The sequence below is a fragment of the Lonchura striata genome, chromosome 21 (genome assembly GCF_050655825.1).
Source record: "Lonchura striata isolate lonStrDom1 chromosome 21, ASM5065582v1, whole genome shotgun sequence".
Lineage (NCBI taxonomy): Eukaryota > Metazoa > Chordata > Aves > Passeriformes > Estrildidae > Lonchura > Lonchura striata.
In genome coordinates this window covers 6,560,186-6,579,388 of record NC_140723.1, presented here as the reverse complement: position 1 = coordinate 6,579,388, position 19,203 = coordinate 6,560,186, and the positions used below count along the sequence as shown (strand labels likewise).

The 19,203-nt window shown below is 45.7% G+C and overlaps 1 protein-coding gene across 6 annotated transcripts in view; it reads left to right on the top strand.

The window, feature by feature from the left end:
- The first annotated feature begins 228 nt into the window (after positions 1-228).
- The window catches only part of DISP3 (dispatched RND transporter family member 3), a 43,997-nt gene continuing 25,022 nt past the window's right edge, over positions 229-19,203 (top strand). For 4 of the 6 annotated variants that reach the window (XM_085558983.1, XM_085558982.1, XM_077788166.2 and 1 more), the window contains exon 1: positions 759-916. The gene's annotated coding sequence lies outside the window, so the exon portion shown is untranslated. Of the gene's footprint in view, positions 283-758; positions 917-10,690; positions 15,141-19,203 lie in introns of those variants that run through there. The other 2 variants (XM_085558981.1, XM_077788167.2) reach the window with 2 other exon arrangements.

The following is a 19,203-nucleotide window of genomic DNA, read 5'->3' as shown; positions in this document are numbered from 1 at the left end:
CCCTGCGCTCCATCCCCTGCGCTCCATCCCCTGCGCCCCATCCCCTGCGCCCCATCACCTGCACTCCATCACCGGCGCCCCATCACCGGCCCTCTGCGCTGCGGGGCTCGGCCGGCACCGGGGCACGCTCCCGAGCGCCGTGTCCCGGCGGTACCGGGCCCTGCCGTGCGGCCGCCTTCCTCCTTCCCGGGACTGCCTGCCCGGTGCCACCGGGGCGGGGCGGGGGCGGCGCACGGGGCACGGCTCAGATAACGCCGTGTATATATCCGGTTTATATACGCGGTTTGTATACCCGATTTATATACCCGGTTTGTATACGCGGTGTGTATACCCGGTTCATATACGGGGTTTGTATAGCCGGTGTATATACCCGGTTTATATACGCGGTGTGTATACCCGGTTTGTATACCCGGTGTATATACCCGGTTTATATACGCGGTTTGTATACCCGGTGTATATACCCGGTTTATATACGCGGTTTGTATACCCGGTGTATATACCCGGTTCATATACGCGGTTTGTATACCCGGTTTATATACGCGGTGTATATATCCGGTTTACATACGCAGTTTGTATACCCGGTGTATATACCCAGTTTATATACGCGGTGTGTATACCCGGTGTATATACCCGGTTTATATACGCGGTTTGCAGCGCGGCCACAGCGCCGCCCGCAGCCCGGCGGGGCGGCGGCAGCCCCGGAACTCCGCACGGCTCCGCACGGCTCGGCTCGGCTCGGCACGGCTCGGCTCCGCTCCGCGGCACGGCACCGGGCGCTGCCCGCCCTTCCCTCCGCCCACGGCGGCCGCGGCGCTCGGCGGAGCGGCACCGAGAGGCGGCGGCGGGGCCGGGCCGGGGCTGCGGGACCGGCACCGCCGCTGCAGCGAGCATCGGGAGAGCGGAGCCGCCGCCGCAGGTGAGCGATGCGTTCCGCGGCCCCGGGGCTCCGGGGCTTTGGCGGTCTGTCAGCCGGCCGTCTGTCGGGATGCTCTCTCCGCCGGCGGCCCTCAGCGTTCGGCTCTGCCCGGGGGTGGCCTGGGGTGTCGGTGCGGCTCCTGGGTCCCGCAATGCTTAGAGACAGCACCGCTTGCAATCGTGCCTTTTTTTTTTCTTATTCTCCCTCCCCCTCCATCCCCTTCCCTTTCCCCTTTTTTCTTCCCCCTGGGAATCCAGCAGCTGAAACCCTCAGTTGTGTTTTTAGCCAACTCTCCCTGGAAGCTCTGGCTAGTTCATGAATATGCATAGGGAGATCGTTTCCCGGGAGGCTGCCTCGATAATGAGCTGATTGAGCAGCGCCTGCAGCAGGGCTGCTCTCCTGGGGGAAAAGTTGGGTGCCAGAACTGAGGAGCTTTGTGTCCCTGGCTTCACAGAGGCTTGGCCGGTCTCTGAGGAGCAGAGTCGGCGGGGTATTGGCCGTGTTCAGGGATGTTAGCAGGTCCAGCCAGGCAAGATCCTCATCTGCTGTGTGCCCAAAAGATATAAAGAGCATCATGTAAGTAGTACTTGTAAGATAACCTTCCTGTTTTATACCAGCTTGTGTAGAAATTGACTTTTCCTGTCTAAAAACACCGCAACACTTAATAAGGACATTTCATTGCTTAGCAACAGTCCCAACTTAGCTTGGTCCTTATGGCTCTTGCCATTCAGGCGGTCTCCAAAGATGTGCCAGTAAAACAGCCACTGTCCTGGAGCAAAGAATCGCTTCTGTTTCTTCCTTGGTGATGTGATGACCGAGCCAAAAGAGCAGGGCTGGTTGCTACTGCCCAAGTATTTACAGGCACTTGAGAGACTGGGAGCTGAGTGTAAGTGAAAAATTCCAGGCCAGGCAGAGCAAGCTGGAAGTGGCCAGTCCCTCGGGCATGTGTGGGACCTTGCAGCTGCCTTGCTGATGCATCCTGTGCCACTTGCACCTTTGTTTTGTGCACAGGCATAGCAGCATGCTGGTTAACAGCCTTCACTTATGCCATTATGAGAATAGTATTTTGACACCTGTGCAGTCTGCTAGTGTTTAATACACAAACAAGTAAGTTCCTTTAAAACAAGGCTGCTGCATGTCCTCCTCTGCTGCAGCAAGACAGACTAGTTAAGTGAGGTGAGGACTTGTGCTTTGGAAGAGCAATTCAAATGGCAAATAAACACAGACTTTTTGCTCACAAAGCCACATCCTGATACACATAAAATTTGCTACCTTAGAAACTCAGGCTTTTAAGAACACTTTCCCCATGAAAATTTGTGTAAGCTTTTGAAACTAGCTGTCTGCTCTCGTCAGAACAACTTTGCTTGGGGACAATATTTTTTCCTCTTTCTCACCAGTAACCTTGTGAAGTGTTGATAAAGGTAGAATTCACAGCACCAGCTTGCTTTAATTGTTCTTTTAGACTGTGTATCTAGATGGAAACCTAGCAACACAACAACTGTATTGAAGGAAGATGTTTCACTTTTATACCCTGGATGCATCTTTAGAGGTTAGACTCATCAAGCTAGTCCCTTTACCCCTTGGAGCCTTATAGCTTGAGTCCCTAAGCCTGGAATAAAACAGAACTGAGCTAGTAAAAAAACCAACAAAGATGGAATGGAAATGCTTAATATGATAAAAGATCCATTCTTCCTTTCTTCCTGCTGCCCCTGTGAATACCTGCAGTATTCCCATGGGGAAGATGCTCCTCTACAGAAAGAGAATGCTTCTCTCTAATAGGAAAATGATTCAAGGGGAAACTACCCATCAGCATTTGTGTCCCTTTCACTTAGAGGCACAAGGGGAAGGGGCCAGTGGCCCAGAGCAGTGTGGAGCAGTGTAATATGTGAGAGCTGGACTGGCATTTGGGAAGAAGCATCAGCATCATCCAATCTCCAATTGCCCACAATGGTGATGACTCTGATTCAGTTTCTGCAAGGCACAGGGCAAATTCATCCTCAGGGGTAGGAAAAAACCCCAAACACAAGCTGAAGTCACTTATACTCTGTCCAGATTTCCCTCACTGGCTATGGTGTAATGTTTTCAGCTATATTGACAAACACCCTTGTTGTGTATGTTGTTCCTTACCATAGAATAGGGCATTTACAGGGAATCAAGATGGTAATATATGACTTGCTCTTTGTAATTTGGGGGCACATAAAAGAGGGATTTCACACAGTTGAAATTGCTGTTAGTTTTTAGATGTTTGTGGGAAATGTGTTTGCTAGTTGCTAAAAATTCTTCCAATATCTAGTGTGTCCTTGGCCGTGCCTCCCAAGATCTTGTATATTTTCAGCATTAATGAATTAAACATCACAAATGCCTTTGTCATGCCAACAGGAGAAGCAGTTAAGTTACAGGAAAACTCTGTCCCCTTCTGTATCTGTCATTTCTGAACTGCAAATGAAGTGTTGTTGACAAGCTGTATTTTGCAGGAGTTTATGGGGTGGCTGTGATGTGTGTGTATGTAATCAAATCACAGGAGAGTGATAGGGTGGGTGCATTTCAGTTTGGCACAGGGAGAGGGTATGCACATGGTGCATATATTTTGCATCCAAAAAAGCCACAGCACATCTGTAATCCTCTCGTGGTGCCAATGCTCCAAGATAAGTGCTGCTTATACAAAGACTTGCCTGTTGGTATGAGTACTTAATAAATAAGCTTGAGTGAAACCGGAGCGGGATAGAAGTTCATACCCTGGTGCATATGGAAAATCTGGATAAGCTGTGATTTTTATTTCTGAAGTTTGAACATGTCCTTCTGTGAGTCATGGGGTTTCTGTGGTTTCTGTGCATGCCAACATGCAGAAAATCCTGGCAGAAGCTCTCTTCAGCACAAAATACTTAGCATACAATTGGTTTAATCCTCTAATCTTATCAAGCACTAACATAAATGAGAACTGAACAAATTCGTTCATTCTAAAAAAACCAAACCCCATTATATTTCTCAGTGTAGTGCAAAATATTTCTCCTTTCACTTTCCTCATTGGCTTATTTTTTTAATCCATTGTTTGTTTAGAGGTATCAAACTATAAATTTGGGCTTAGTGGTGAAACTACAGGTAATCGGCTCTCCCGTGGTGCGAGTTTATCTGCGATTTGAGCAGCTGGAGGGGATTTCAGGATCAGAGCAAGCAGTGTGGCCCAAGGGCCCGGGAGCTGCGAGCTTGGCAGAGGAAGGAGTTTCTGCTGAGTGAGAGCTTCTTACCTCTTTGGTGACAGCAGTCCTGTGCCCTTTTTATTGCTTTTGTGCCAGTCAAGAAGAGCAGCAGATGGTCCTTTGCCCCTTGCCACACACCTCGCTGTTGCTGTCGAGGCAGGATGGGAATGAATAGACTTGACTCAGAAGGCTGTGAGAGTAAGACTTTTATTTATTTAAAATACATTGCTCTTTTATACAGAGCTTCGTGAGGACTAACTCCATTGGTTCTGAAGTGAAAACAACCTACTGCATTGGTGTAAAGTGCTTGACACACAGTGATAGAACTTAACTGTAAACCATGTGAACAACAAGAGAGATAAAGAATTTTTTAGATTTTTTTCCAGCTCTTTCCTAGGCTTTTTGCCTGGCTAGAAACTCTCAGTTTCTTTCTTTGACTGAATCTGAGACCCACACCTCGCTGCTTCTCTCTCTTCAGAGAGGTAAGCAATCCTCACGAGGTGGCTGTGAAAACTCTGTGAATGTGTGGCCAGCGGCCTGGGAATGTGTTTTCAGACCTCGTGATGAATTTGAGCAATGAAATATTAGTTTCTAGAACTCAATCTCACCCTATAATGCTGCAGAACAGGCTATCTCTTTAAATGATTGATTTAACACAGATTTACCTGAGTTCATTAATCTTGCTGTACTTTTACCAGGGTGAATTTTCTCGCACTCCTGCCTCTCGGGGTCAGCCTGTCAGGACCCCAAGGGTGTAAAAGTCCTTGTTTCCCAGCCCATGCAGCCAAAGAAGTCTGGAATACATAGGGTCGAGTTCTCCAGGTTATTTTTCCTTATCTGTAACATTCTTTCTCTGACCTGCTGAGGTCCATCTAGAAAGGAAGCCATGGCAATCTGCTGTGCCCTCTCGGGCAATGTTTACCTTTTATATCAAAAGTTACATATAGTCTGTTTACAATAATGTGCCTGTGAAAAACGCCAATCACTTGGTTTTTAAAATTTTAAAAGTTTAATAATAATAAAATGGTTATAAAAATAATAATACAATTAGAGTAATAAAGTTTAGAGTTAGGACAATTACAAGACAATAAAAAGCAAAGAATTATGGACTTCTGGATGCTCTCGGACACTAAGTCACAAAAAGCATAACTTGTGAACAAAGGAATAACCCTTAAAACATACACTTGTTGCATATTCATACATCCTTCATGGTTATGCATATATTCTATTTAAAACAAGAAACTCTGTCTCTTGTATGTCAACTGTTTCCTTTAATCCCCATGGTATCTTCAAGTCTGAGCAAGGCCTGAAGAAATTAGTTTCTTGTGATAAGAAGCCATAAATTCCTCTCCTTTGGAAGATTTAGGTGTTCCTCGAAGCGAGTATCTCATTGCTAAAAAAACTTCCCCCACATACATAGTCTCTATTTCAACATCATGTTGGAACCTAAAACTACATTTAACACACTACTTAAGAGAATTAATGCAGCATAACTTTCTAACATTACACATATAATATTCATTGTAATATTTGTGAAAAGCCAATCATAAAATATGCATTTTTCACATGCCAATACCTATCATCTGTGTCAGACAGTGTGGCTCTAACCTAAACCAATAGAAAAGTGTCACCACACACTAAGACATGGAGGACATGAGGGAGAAGGCTAGGGCACATCCAAATTCCTCCATCTTGACCCCCTGAACTACATTCTAAAAACCTCAAAATTCTACTTTTCCACCCTATGTTAACTCAAATATCACGCTACTCAAACCCTTATGGCTTGTAATTCCTCATACAAAGCTGTCAGTTTAAAATCAAAGCCACAGGTGTTTCTGACTTCTTGCCAAGGTCTCCGAGCCCCCTGCCAGGGTGGATGTCCTGGACTTCAGCCTGTCCTTACTGATGCTTTGCTAAGGGCTGGGTCCTCCTCTCCTCTTTCAGAGCATCACCTCATTTCCTGAATAGCTCTGCTGCCTTCAGTGAGACTGTTAAAGAGAGGCTGCGGTGCTTGTGACTCAGACTAATGCAAATCAATTTAAAGGACAGATTAAGTGCAGTGTGAGTATGGATTGCAGTGTCTGGCCCGTAATGAATAATTCAGGAGTATGGAGGAGACAGAGAAAGTGCTTAATCCAGCTCTAGTGAAGTCAGCAAAAGACTTTCTATTGACCCCCCATCCAGGATACATTCCAGCAAAGCTTAACTACGTGTGAGTTTGTAAATTGTCCCATAGATAGCAGTGAGCTACAGCACTGTCTGCATTAGCACCCAGCTGAAAGTTATTTATGACTCTCTGGTCTGCTGTGCTGTCATTGACCGTCCTCTGCAGCACCTAAGGGAAGCTCTGTGAGCTCTGAGCACTGCTATTGAGTCATGCTTTTATAGCATTGAAAACCAGAAAATATTAATAACTGGAGTACTACACCATTAACAGGAGAAAATACAGACACGAAAAGGTTGGAAAAACAAGCTTCAAAGGTTTAATTTTGGTTGCTTAGAGGAAGGAATGGTGCCCCCCTTCTGCAAGAAGAAGGCAGTTGTGTGTGACAGGGATCCACTGCAAGTGGATGCTGCCTTTCACAGCTCAGGAGTTCCATGCTCCCAGCGCTGTATTTTTCCTTGTTCAGTTCTTTTGTTGTATTTTATTAAGGTTTAATAAACCTTTGAAATGTTAAAAGTGAGTGTCGTTTCTCACAACAGATACCTCACCTTTTTTTTTCCTGTTTTTGAGTTCTCTCTGCTTGCTGGGAGAGGAGGTTTAGGAGGACAAGGCTGGGGTGCTTTCCCTGCCATCTGCCTTAAAGGCAGCAGGCTTGCAAGCTGGCACAGATACTTCCTAATCTTTGCCAAGCTCTGTTAATGCAGAACAGCTTCTCCTGAACAGAAGGCAGTTCAAAACTTCATGTTTTTTAAAGAGTGGAGGAAGGGGAGTGGCCAGTGTGTTAAAAGGGGTTGAGAGACACACTGGCAGTCATCTGATTCTTGAACTGATGCTGGCCTCAACTCTCTGCTGCTTTATTGAGGGAGATTTAGGGGTGAGCATCATTTTTTCTGCCTGGATTTGAAGGTGTGAATGCTTGTTGCTTTTGGGGCCTGGTTCTGCATCTGCATCTCACTTGCAGTCATGTCAGTGAAGTCACTTTGGATTTGTTACTGGGAGTGTTACCTGGGATCTCCCTGCTGAGCTAACCACATGGATCATCTTATTTGGGCTTCAGGGCATCCTGCCTGAGGTGCCACAGACTTTCTTCCTGTCTTACTTTTTCATAGCAGAAATCTCTTTGACTTGAACAAAGAGGAGTGTTCTGGGAGATCTCTAGTTTTACTCTGAGCTCACTGGGCTGATGTTGGGCTAGCAAGTCACAGGGTCTCTGTGTCACTGTTACATGGAGTTGTAAGTACCACTGCTGCTCCTCATTTGGCAATAAAGTTGAATGAAGTCAGCTGGGACTTGCTTGGTCTGTATTTGGCTTCTGTAAAAGTCAGCAAAAGTAATAGATTAATTCCATCAGAGATGAAGCTCGACTGTGGAACCTTGCTTAATTCATTTGTGAACTTGCATATAATCCCATCTATTTCCCTAGAGGAATAAGGAATTGAATCTGAGAGGTGTTTGTAAAGGGTTTATGCAGTCTCTGATATATGATGCACAAATACTCTTTGCTCCTACAGGGATGTTGACTTGTTTCTTGGCTCTGTGTTGCACCTAGGAGCTGAGAATGAACTACTTTTGAGCTGTATTAAAGTCTTTGGAGGCAATTTGGGAAAAAAAATCAAAACCCAAAAAACCCACAAAACAACAGCTAACTCTTCTCCTGCTTTGGATACTGCTGCACATGTAGCACACTTAATTCCCTGAATTCAACAAGTTCTCTCTGTTCCTCCTTTTAACAAGGGAAATGAATTACTGAAGAAGAGGGGGCTGCAGACTCAGGTTTGAACTAGAGCCCAACAGGGCATTTTAAACATGTTTGAGAAATGCCCAAAGCAACCCTGATTATAAATCAAACCCAGCCAAATCCTCTGTCTTCTTATTTCCACTGCCACCACTTGCCCTCCACCTCCCCCCTTGCTCACCCTCCCATTTGCTCTCCAGCTAAAACTCAGGCACTAGGTTTAATCTCCAAACCAGGTTTTATAGCTGGGTTGAAATGGGAAGGTGGACAGGCCCACAAGTGCATGAAAATGACTCAGTAACACAATGGGCTCTAGTTCACCCGGGACTCTGGACAATACAGACATCAGCTTGTTTTTAAAGCTCCATTTATTTTGCCTGAAAGCTCAGACTAGTTCTTGGGCCATGCTGAAAGCTGCTCCTTCCAGGGCTTCCTGCCAACAGCTGCAGTTTCCAACCTCTGGGCATGGCAGGCTGGGCTTCTTGAGGACCCACAGAGCACCTCTCAGTGCCTTGGACTTGCATCCAGCCTAGACTGGACACCCTGAGTGTCCATCTCTGGATGGTTCTCAGTGGAGTGTCTCACAGTCTGATGTACGAGTTCCCTATGAGGAACGTTTGAGGGAGCTGGGGTTGTTCAGCCTGGAGAAGAGGAGGCTCAGAGGTGACCTCATTGCTCTCTACAGCTCCTGAAGGAGCTTGTAGACAGGTGGGGTCAGTCTCTTCCACCTGCAGCACTGGCAGAATAAGAGGACACAGCCTCAGCTACGTCAGGGAAGGTTCAGGTTGGATATTAAGAAAAAAAATTTCACTGAAAGAATAATAAAATACTGGAATTGTCTTCCTAGGGAGGTGGTGGAATCACCATCTCTGGATATGTTTAAAAAAAGACTGGACTTGGCACTTGGTGCTATAGTCTAGTTGTGGTGTTAGGGCATAGGTTGGACTTGATGATCTTAGAGGTCTTTTCCAACCTCATTATTCTGTGATTCTGTGATTCTGTATATGCTGCAAGCTATTTCTTTCCACATCCAAACTGAATTTTATTTCCAAGGTCATCCTTTTTTTTCTCTCCCCATCCTAACCCTTGTATCTCAGCTCTGCCCCTTCACAGGGCTCAGAGATGGGCAGCTGAGCTGTGGTCTGGGGTGGTCTTTGGTCCATTGCTTGTTTATCTCTGGTTTCAATGTGTTTGTACACAGAGCACAGCAGAAGAGCTGCAGCATCATAGGGAGTTATAAAACACCAGTCTACGACAACTGGAAACAAGATATATCAGCAGGTAAATGTTTTGTCCCCTGTGGCAGTGCTTATGCCAAAGAAGCAAAGCTTCATTCCTGTAAATCTGCTGTCTGGAACCAATTCCTTGATGCACGTTTCCTCACAGCAACTGCAGAGTTCCTAGCATGGGTTTGTGTATAAGTGGCACAGAAAAGCATCTGGCCTTGTTTAGGTTCCAATAACAGAGAGCTCTGCTGCAAGTAGCAGACAAATGAGTTTTTTTATATTTCCTTTCCAGACCTCTTGCAGTCCCTTGTATTTCTGATGTGTTGTAAGGGAGATAATTCCTTCTGGAACTAAATCTTGGCTTCTATGCAGCTAAATTAGTTCCTGCATGTACACCAACCTGCCTACATGCTCATTGATTTGGTTATGTTGCAGATCCTGGTAGTTTGCATTTCCATTTCTTTGGCTGATTCGGGAAGTGCCTTCAGATACTTTCCTCTTGTACTCAGCCAACAGCCTGGTTTCCAGAGGACTGCCAAGTGTGTCCCTTTGAAAATCAATTTACAAATGTCTTTTCAAAAGTAGTCTGTGTTTCCTTGTGAAGGGGAATCCCGGGAGTCTTTTGAACAGGGCATGTTGTGAAAGGATAGAAGTCTCAAACTCCAAAATATGAGAGCAATTCAGAGCAGATGATGTGCTTTGCCTCAGGAAAGCTGGAAAAACTAACAGTAGAGCCACAAATATATCTTTCATTTTTGTGTTTTAAGTGCGGGACTTAGCCCTTAGAGATAGTGCAAGTAGCATCTCAGCCTGTGAGCATCTGTCTGAAGGTGTGGGATGCAGTGAGAAACTGGGAACAAGTGGCTGAAATGCTTTGATCCTTCCAGGTGGCACTCCTTGTCCCTTTGTGTCTTGGTTTGAAAAGACAGGAGTCTGTGAAGGAAGGCAGGAGCCTCCTGTGAAATGGAAAAGGTAAACCCCCTCTCTCTGAATTACCACAATTTCAAAATTGAAAGGCTCCCAGGCAAAGATATGTGAATGGGAATAACAGTTCTTTACTAGGAGAAAAACTAAATAAAAAATAATAATAATGTAATTAGTACAAACAAAACTAGTGATGGAGTCAGAAACCTGACACCCTGAGGAGTCAGGGTGTTGGGAATAGTCCAGTTAAATGGTGGCTGCTCCTCCTGGAGTGGCAGATGAAATGCTGCTGGAGCAGGGATCTGGAGAAGGGTGGAGTTTTCTCTGAAGGTCTGGGGATGGAGGAGTTGGGCCTGGTCTTCCTCTGGGGATCCAGTAGAGAAGAAACTGCTCCTCTGGGAATCCAGCAAAGGGCTGCTCTGGTGTCCCAAAAATGCTGATTTTATGGAGGTAGGGCTGCTTGGCTCCTCCCTCTGGGTGGAGCATCTCACCATGGGCTGATGGAACTTTACCAGCCATGCAGTGAGTCATTAATGGCCATTAACAGAAGATATCTCCCCGAGGGAGACATTGTTCTTGGGAGAGGTAAGAAAATGCCCAACCTCCAACAGATGGCAAATAGAATCCATGCTTATCTTACAAGCCAGGACACACTGGGTTGCCACTCCCGAGCAGCTCCTGTGGCCGTGAATCTCTGCATCTCTGGTAGAAGAAGGGGAATAGGGACAGTGGTGATGTTTGTCTCTTCCTGAACTGCTTCAGATCACAGAGTTCCAGGTGTGTGCTGGGAGGGAGGTGAAGAGAGCAGAGAGAAAGGACATTCCTGCTGTCTCAGCTCAGTTCTGGTGGCCTAAATCTGTATCCTAGAGACGTGGCTTCACTGGCAGCTTCTGGGAGCTGTTGCAAGCAACATTTCCCTCCCTTGCACAGTGACTAAAAGGAACTGGCTCGTGGTGTCTCTTGTTTGTATTAGGAAGCATCCTGGACTTTCTCTGAGGTGAATGTGTCATTAAAACCTGTTTGCTTATTCTGAATTTCTGCCCCCTCCTCTGCTAATGGTCTGCAGGACTGTGCTTATTGAGCTGTAGTAATATTTAATGTGAGTTTCTGCATGGCTGGTGCAGCTGGCAGTAAGCTTTAACTCATTGTGCTGGCAGGGGATCTGCTGACCTGCTGCTCAGGCACTGAGGCAGCTTGTCTCGTCTCCACATCTTCCCCTTAAGAAGTTTTCCTTCTGTTCTGAAAAACCTTGTGCTTGCCCAGGTCCTGCTCTGGACCAGTGAGCTGTGTGGCACTAGAGGCTCTTCAGCCTCTGGATGTTGCACATCTGCTTCCAGATTTCTCACTGATCCTTGGAAGATGAAATAGCAGTGCAAATTCATGGAATTCCACAAGCTCTGGGTTTTAATGGGAGGAGAGCAGGTAGCTGCATCTGTCTGGGAGGGAGAAGTGTGGGAGGTAAGAAATACATACCTGCTCAGATCCCACTTTTCAGGCTGCTGAAAGCCAGCCAGCTACAAGCTGCTTCGTGAGTCCCTCCTGATCCAGTAGTAAATTTTCCATGGGTCACTGTAACACATGGTTTGCTGCATTTATTCTCACTCTGTTGTAGTGACTGTCAGGATAAATTCCCCCCAGAATCCACCCTCACAGTCTGAGAAATAGGAGGCTGTTTCTGTGCCACAGATGAGATCAGCTCAGTGCTTGGAGCTGGAATGGTGCACAAGTATTTCAGTGCTCCTGCTGCTCCCTCCTTTGGGAGCTGTAGATCCCCCAGTCCCATCGTGCTGGTGTGTGGAAAGCCCTGCAGGAAAAGTGAATGCAGCTAAAATACCATGGGAGCTGTGTCCTCACTACAGATTGCAGCCTTACAGCCTCCTTCTTCCAAATCTGGTATTTTCTGATGTCAGTAAATTGTAGCAGTGAAAAATAAGCCCTTTAGCTACATTAGATCAAAATGGGTGGCACCTGGAGTGAGACACCGTGACCTGCCTGACACGACACATGCAAGTGGGACTTTGTGCCTGTTCCTCCTCTTCCTGAAAGGTCAGAGCACAATCAGCAGAGCTGGCTAAGTACACCCTTCAGGTGGAGCAGTTGTAACATCTTCTTTTAACCTCGCTGTACTTTTTAAACTGGAGTGGCAAGAACTGGAGCTGAAATAGTTGCCTGTGCTGTGGCTGGCAAGAAGGTCTGGCAGGACAGGTTGGAATTCCTGCCTTGCCTCTTGTATTGCTGCCCACAGAACCACAACCAGCAAAGCCTCTTCTGCACAAGCTGCTGCTTGAGCTGCTGAGAGAAGCAGCTCAGATGGAGGGTGAGGAAGTTTTCCTGCTCCTCCTCAGTGATGAACTAGCAGCTTATGTGAATGATGTGGAAAGGAGCCTTTAGGAGAGGGTGTTTTGATCAGTCCCAGAATTAGTGTGAACATGTTGGGGCTTAGGTTTCTTTTTGTTCTTTTTTACTTATATAGGATTTTTTCCCTTAGGTTGCTAGGAAATATTAACAACTGGGTACTGTGAAAAATACATATTTCATTATTGGCTTTTCGCAAATATTACAATGAATGTTATATGTGTAATGTTAGAAAGTTATGCTGTATTAATTCTCTTACGTAGTGTGTTAAATACAGTTTTAGGTTCCAACATGATGTTGAAATAGAGACTATGTAATTGGGGGGAGGTTTTTTTTAGGAATGAGATACTCACTTTGAGGAACACCTAAATCTTCCAAAGGAGAGGAATTTATGGCTTCTAATTTCTTCAGGCCTTGCTCAGACTTGAAGATACCATGGGGATTAAAGGAAACAGTTGACATACAAGAGACAGAGTTTCTTGTTTTAAATAGAATATATGCATAACCATGAAGGATGTATGAATATGCAACAAGTGTATTGGTTTAAGGGTTCACAAGTTATGCTTTTTGTGACTTAGTGTCCGAGAGCATCCAGAAGTCCGTAATTCTTTGCTTTTTATTGTCTTGTAATTGTCCTAACTCTAAACTTTATTACTCTAATTGTATTATTATTTTTATAACCATTTTATTATTATTAAACTTTTAAAATTTTAAAAGCCAAGCGATTGGCATTTTTCACAGTACTTAAAACAAAAAGTGGCCAAGCCTCAGGAGAGGAGGGCATCTGACTGCACTTCTCTTATCTGGGGCAGCTGCTAGCTGAGTTGGATTTATTTTACGTTTTCCATTCCAAGGGAGGCTCCTGCCTTCCCTAGCAGACACCTGTCTTTCAAACCAAGCCAGCACAGCAGCAGGGTGCTGCTGGAGAGCTGCACATGGATGAGGCTGCAGCCCAAGCCTTGTCTGCATCCCTCCTCCCACTGCAAGGGCTGGGTGTGGGGAGAGGGGCCAGAGTCTGCATGGGAATCTGAGCACACAGTGGTACCAGTCCCTGTGGTTAGCATGAACTGGGGAGGCTGAGCACTGGCTAGAATAAAAAATGACAGCAGGATCTGGCTTTCCTTTTCAGGGTGACAGTGGTGTGTAAAGCTGGAGTGTATCTGTAAAACAGCACCACACGAGTTTTGGGGTTGGCAGTTTATTCCATTGGCTTGGGAACTGATGATTCCCTTCTGTGGTCTGACGTTCCTTCCTGGAGTGATGCTTGGTGGGATAGAAATGCAAGGCTCTGGTTTGTGGCAGCCATCTGTATTTAATGATCTCTCAAGGCTTTGCTCTGAGCACAGGTGCCATGGGGTGGGTGCTGGAGTGTGGGAATCCACTTACCTTTGTCAAGCTTGTTCCTTTGGGCCCTGGCAGGTGGGATCCAGGGTGCTTTTGATATCTGCCAAGGCACCCAAAGGCACCTAGCTGAGCCAGAAGTGATCTCTTTACTTAGCAGCAGCAGCTTGTTGGGGTTCAGCCAAAATCAAAGTAATTTTTGTAGTGTTTAGGCGAGTCATATCTGAAGCATATCAGAGCCTCAGCTTACTTGGTACCTGGTTCAGAAACCTGGAAGTGCCACATACCTGAGTGACAGCAGAGTTTATCACCAGCACAAGCAAGTAACTTAAATAGTAAACATGGCACAGGGCTGTGAGGCATGTTGTGTGAGATTATAACCAAGACACTGCTTCTGACACCTACAATCATTAGTTACAATAACCAGAAGCAAATTATTTTATCAGGAAATTAATTTACTTTGGCAGCGACAAGCATGTTAGCTGAAGTGCTCATGCAGGTATACCTCTGCAGCAATCCCAGGATGTCAGGGCACTAAACATGCATGATTTGATGAGCAAATCTTGGTCACCTTTGTCTTTGAAAAGTGCCAGTTCCAGTACTTTAAAGCATATGTTTTGGGGCAATTTATTGGGTTATTTTTGGTTGTGTATGTGGTGTGAACTTGGCTCTTATTGTGGAGGTCAGATATCCCTCACCAGCATAAAGGTTATGTTGCACAGTGATGGTTATCTTTGATGATACAGCTCAAATGATCCTTGCAGAACACAGCAGAGTTTGTGGTTTGTTGCACACAGCTCCTATTTTTGCCCTCAAAAAGATGTGTTATCTTGTGTGTCAAACTAGGCACCCAAAATAAATGTCTGCTTCTTCTTCCTTCGTCTCCTGAGCTCCAGCATCTGTCAGATGCAGACTACACCACCCCCTCCTTCTCTGAGATGCTGAAGAAGATTCAGCTCAGCCCCGTTTCTTCAGCCCTCAGACTCTGTCGTGACAGGCAGTGTTAAAAAGCTCACGAGGAAATTAATAATTCTGCCTGTGAGCCAGGCATGAGCGGCATGCAGGAAATGAGGCATGAGACCACACGCTGAATGATGAGGAGAGAACAGGGCAGTGAAAAACTGCTGGGTTTGGGGAGCATCATCCATCTCATGCACTGGTGGAAGCTGGAATCCTTGCCTCGGACACCGAGCTTGGAAGCAAAACTACACTGCAGGGCATTTACAAAAGAGGGACAAATTAAGGACAAAGTATTGGGCCTGAATTTGGCATTTCCTGACTGGTGAGTGCTTGACTTTGCAGCTAATCTTTGCACACTGTTTTTGGCATGCAATTATGAGTAGATCTAATCAGTGTATGAGTAATCTAATCAGTGCCTGGAATAGCAGGTGGGTGCATGCAGAAGATCCTCGACACAGTAGGCTGAGAGTGCTGTAAGCAGCCTTTGTCCAGTCTGAAAGCTGGTTGAGAGAGGGTAGAATCATTTAGGTTGGAAAAAATCGTTGAACCTCATCACTTTAGATCATTGATCCTTCTGTTTCCAGCTGCTCTTATCTTAGCCAGGGTGTAAAAGTTCCTGTAAGGTGGAAGAGGGGTGGAACTGTCAGCACTGGAAGGAAACACCTCAGTAAGAGATGAGGGTGCATGTGCCTGTGCTTGATTTCATAAAAGCTTGAGATCAGATAATCCTCTTTCCTATATATAGCTCTGCCTGTTGTCTTGCTTTTTGTGGGCAAATGGAATTATAGACTGTAGAGCTTTTATATATATGTGTATATTTAAAATAATTTTGTTGAACTTTCTTCTCGGCAAACACATATTCATATAATTACACTGTAAGTCCAACAGCTCTGTGCTGCTGGAGCATTCTGATATCATTCTGATCTGCAAAGTGCCTGGGGTTTGGCAGTGTTTTTCTGCATCTTACTAAAGGATTTAAAGCAAGTGGAAAGGGAAATACAAGGCACATAGAAAGAAAATAGATTAAAGCCCTGTTGTTGTGCTGTGCTTGCAGCTGGGAAAGTGAACCTGCTTAACTAATAATGGTGGAGGCAGCTCAGGCAGCAGATCAAACCAGTGCTTCTGAGCAGCATGGGCATCTCTGGGCTCAAATCCCACTGAAACAGATTCTCTCTGTGTTGTGTCCTCAGGCACAGCTTCTGCTCTGTGACTGAATTAAGTCAGTGTTTTGAGTATTATAGGAGATTCAGGGTGAGGTGTCCATGGCCTGGTTGACTTTTCCAGGAGTGAAAGACTTACAAAAGTCAGACCTCCAACTGGACAAAAATCATATCTAATTCTCCCTATTTTTTTTGTTTAACAATTCATTTTAGCAGCCTCCACTGGGAAAGGGACTCCATGCACTCGGTGATAGCTGTGTTGATAAGGGAGAACAGGGACCTGAGAGAGCCCTTCTTGGCTGCATTTTAAAATCAGACTTCTGGATTAGTCTCAGTGATTGAAGAGTGGAGCAGGACTGTGGTGCTGTGTCCCTGTGGAGTGCTGCTTTAGTGTGGTACATTAATGATGCCCCTCCAGTTGTTCCACATGGCCAGAGCTGTGTGCAGCTCTGTGTCACAGAGATGTGGCTTTCACCAGGACTTGGATGCTCTTAGGACAATTTGGAAGCACAAAGGCTATTTCTCTCCCTCTTACAGCAACTTCATGTAGCTATCAAAGTGGCCTAAATCTGCCTTTGGTAGAAACTCCAGGAGATTTCAGGAGCACAGAACTGCTAGCTCTGCTGTGAAAGCTCTGCACATGGGAGAAACCAGTGTGAAGTTTGATTATTTTGTCAATGAGAATCTCTTATAATTGTCTTTCTAGTCCTCCCTTCTAGTCTTGAGCTTACTTTTATCTTTCTAGCTTGGTGTTGCACAAGGCTTCCTTATTCCTGTAGGAAGGAACAACTGGGTAATTTAAATGGAACTCTAGTGAGGATTTTTTAATGTGAAAGTCAGCATTAATTAGTCAGGTCGGGTGTAATTAGCTTCCTCATCTGTCACTGCTTCTCTCCAACTTGCCAATGACTTTCTTCTAGATGTCCCTGGAAAAGAACTGTCTTGTGGGAGCTGCATGGGTGTTTTCCCTGGTTGAGGTGCAAGTGAATGACAATCCCTGTGGGGCTGTTGGGGCTTGAGCTGGATCTCACTTGCAAGAAGCCTGTTTGCTTTGGAAATAGCAGAGGGAAGCCCAAGAAATCTATATGCCTACCCAAACCAGCTGAATCAGTGCCTCTTCTCCAAAGAAACAGACCCAGGGCTCCAAGGAGTACTCTAATCCTCTGCCTCTTTCAACCTGGAGCAGGCTAAGCTTGTGCAGGAGCAAGGCAGAGCTTTAATGAAGGCTGCAGGATTAAGTTCTCTGTGTATATCCTGGAGCTGAAAAAGTAATTGGGCCATGATTCAGTGCTGAGAGTCTCTGGATAGCATGAGAAGTGATGAAGGGAAAACAGGCCAGCCCCCAAGTAAAATTCAAACAGAAAAAAAAATGCATTTCAATCCCCTTCTGGTTGATTTGAGGGTTTATCTCCCCTACCAATTCAGTTTGTCATGTTTTGGGTTGGATAGGCTTTCATCCTGACCCAGGCAGGATCTGAGGAAGGTGGCAAAGCCAGATGAGCCCCAAGGGCAATGCTAAGTGTGCCATGTCTGGCTTTGGAGCTGAATCAGCTCTCCTGAAGGGGTTCAGAGCTGTGGGTGCAGGCATACGTGTCCCTGTGTGCTGGGCACAGTGCAGGTGCCACCCACCCTGCCCTTGCCTCTGCCCCTTGATCTTTCCCTGACTCAGTTCTCATGTGAGTGTATGCAGGGGCTTCTCCAGAAATTTCTTTGCTGGAATTCCAACCAGTGCTAGAATTTAGTCTGCAGCTACACTGTTGGTCACCAGACATTATAGGTGCCCATGTGTTACAAATTGGGATTTGCAGTCCAGACCATGACAATTGATGGATAAGGCAGAGGGAGATGCCTTAGAACTGATCCCATCCTTGAGTTGAGCATTTAGCTCTTGGTTAAGAAAGAAGATTGTGTGATCCCTTTCCTGCTGCCTTATTATGATGTTGCTCTCTCTCATTTTCCTTTCTTGTCACATGCAGGCTCTTCTGTCTCAGGATAAGAATCTTTTCCCTCCTTCTCCTCAGTAACTCAATAAAATGGGAAATTATCGTGGCTCTTTACCTCTCTTTCTGAAGAGAGAATACACATACTTTTTCAGATCTCACAGTAACTCTAATCTGTTGAAGGAGAGCCCAGGCCAGTGGGAGAAAAATCAGGGGTGGAGGGGAGGTGACTGCAGGTACACACCAACCTGCCTAAGTGTGATGAGTGAGGTTTACTCCTGAGTTCCTGCAGCATCAATCTACACTAATGTGAGCTGGGGCTGTAGCTTGGCTGTCCCTTAGAGGCCGAAGGGTGACAGTCCCTGGCAGCTGAGTGATGGACAGGGGTCACAACCAGCCAAGGGGGTGCTGAGGATGCCTGGCAAAGGTGAGCAGTGTGGAGTGACATGAGCTGGGGCTGACAAGGTGCTGAGTTTGGGGGGGCTGGTATGCCAGCAGGATTTGGACACATATTTTGTCATCTTGGGATGGGATTATAAAAGCCAGGGACCTCATAAAACAGGAGAGCTGGACTGGACAGAGCGCACATACAACCAATATGATCAATGCAACGTTCTCCGTTTATTCCAGGGAAGATGGCATTTTTTATACACTTCTATATAATTTACACTTTATAAAGGCACTCTCATTAGCAAGCTAACATTGTTTGTCTTAAGGTGGCCTAAACCTCACACTATAAACCTGTACTACTTCACACCCAGCAGCCCAGTGCTCCCCATCACACCTTAATACAATTTCCAACTGTGCCACAAACTCTGAATTTCTAACTGTGCCACAAACTCTGAATTTCTAACTGTGCCACAAATTCTGAATTTCTAACTGTGCCACAAACTCTTAATTTCTAACTGTCCCATTGTTTTTCCTCTTGGTTCAAGTCCATGAAGCCCCTAGGCCTTCTGAGAACATAGAGTTAAGAGGTACAGGTCAATTTATCTTCTTGATGATATAAGGCCTGATAAAATAGAAGCACTGGTTAGGAGCAAAGCTCATAAGCTTTTTCTGGCCTGTGTGTAAATTGTTTTCTACTCCCAGGGTCAGATAACAAATGGAACCTCTTGGTTCATTCATTCAGTGACAGGAGCTACTGGCTTTGGTGCCTGGACCAGAAAAGGGAGTGACGCAGGGTCAGGGCTTTGCTCTGAGGGACCACCACTAGTGGATCCCTGGCTTGGGAGGCCACTATGAGACACCAGGGTAAGTCTGGGAACCTGGGAAGCTCCAGCTA